This window comes from Suricata suricatta, chromosome 12 (assembly GCF_006229205.1).
Source record: "Suricata suricatta isolate VVHF042 chromosome 12, meerkat_22Aug2017_6uvM2_HiC, whole genome shotgun sequence".
NCBI classification, from domain to species: Eukaryota; Metazoa; Chordata; class Mammalia; order Carnivora; family Herpestidae; genus Suricata; species Suricata suricatta.
The window spans coordinates 57103773-57105400 of NC_043711.1; positions in this window are offsets into that span (position 1 = coordinate 57103773).

Below are 1628 nucleotides of genomic sequence, written 5' to 3' on the forward strand. Positions count from 1 at the left end.
ATCTGTTTCATGATTTGGCTTTGGCTCTGCCCAAAGTTTCCAGAAAGGCGACTTTCCATAGATACATTTCCGTAGTCCTCCCTCCCCTGTGCTCAGCCCTGGTTTTCCTGTGAGTAAAATACCAATATTCTGTGTGTTTTGCTTTAAGATTCCTCACACCAGAGCCACCCCGGCCTCAGAGTGCCCTCCTCCTGCACCCCCTCCTCCCTGCACTCCGGCCCCCTGACACTTGTGCTCCCACCAGTGAGCAATTTACAAACAAGGAGGGGATTAAAATCTTCCTCCTCTGGCCCTAGGTAATTTGAGCTATGAGAGGGCCAGGCCTGTCACGGAGGAGCAAAGGTGCTGGTTTTGTTGGGGCACAGGCTGCCCTAACCCCACCCCCACCCCATCCTCTACTACAGTCCTCCTCCCAGAGCCTCAGGAAAGGGTGGATGGGATGTTTCATCCCTTGCTCACAGGAACTACGGAGTGGTGGCAGCAGGACCCCATCTGGGTACGTCAGGCCTTCCCTAACTGGGCAGGCACCACTTAACTAAAGAGCAGAGACAGGGCCCCTGAGAGATTTGTGGCAGCAGCCTGCCCTTCAGGTATTTTCCCATCTGCTCTTCTTCATTTCTCCCTACTTCCCCCCAAAAATAAAGATGTGGAGGGAAGGTCTCCTGCAGGACCGAGCGGGGCAGAGTTCCTGCACGGGGTCCTTTTGGCAAACTTAAGAGCCTGGGTCTTCCGCCTCAGCACGGTGAGGAGTGGAGAGCACAGGGCTGATCCCCGTCAGTCCTTTGGGCAGGACCGTGGCAAGTTGGAGGGTCTGGGAAATAGGGGAGGAGCTTCCTGGCAGGGGCACAGATGATGATGGAGGCGTGGATCTTGAAGGTATGGGTGTCTCAGAGAGTATGGGGCTCATCACTGAAGTTTGAGCCCTTCCAATAAGTCCATTTGGTGGTAGTTAGGAGGTGGGGGGGACTGTGGAGACTAGAAGCTGGCACGGGAGGAAGCCAGGCAGTCCTGGGTGAGGGCACTGGCCGGGGGTGGGGGTAGCAGAGGGGGTGAGAGGGCAGCATGGAGTTGGTAAAGGTTGGAGTAGGGGTGCTGAGAGCCAACTGATCCCTTATTTCCAGGCAGAGCCTCGGGAAGTGGGTACCATCAACAGAAGCAGGGAGGGCTAGGGTTCATTTGATCAGTGTTTAGGACATTTTGGGGTGTGGGGAGAGGGGAGAGAGTAGGATGGCTGGCATTTTTTTGGCAACCAGGTGGGTTGAGGGCTGCCCCTGTGAGGGAGACTTCCCAGTCCTCAGCCAGCACCAGCCCAGTCCTTGCCCCTCCTTTATATTCTGATACTGTGCAGCAGGCAGTCTTCTCTATTAAGAATGCAGGGTATCATGGTTGGTGTCTGGTCTTGTTCACTTCTTCGTGGTGTTTTCTCACCTTCATGTCCGTTGGGGGCATATTTTTAGCACTAGCCTGGGCACCCCAATGAAGAAGACCCAAATGGTATTGTTAGAAGCTGTATATTTTAATAGAGGTGACAGTAGAAAGAAAAAGATGAAAAAAGAAAGGAAAAAAGGGAAGGCCGGAGGAACAACAGAAGAAGAAAGATGGCATTCGTCCCTCTAACCACTGGGAGG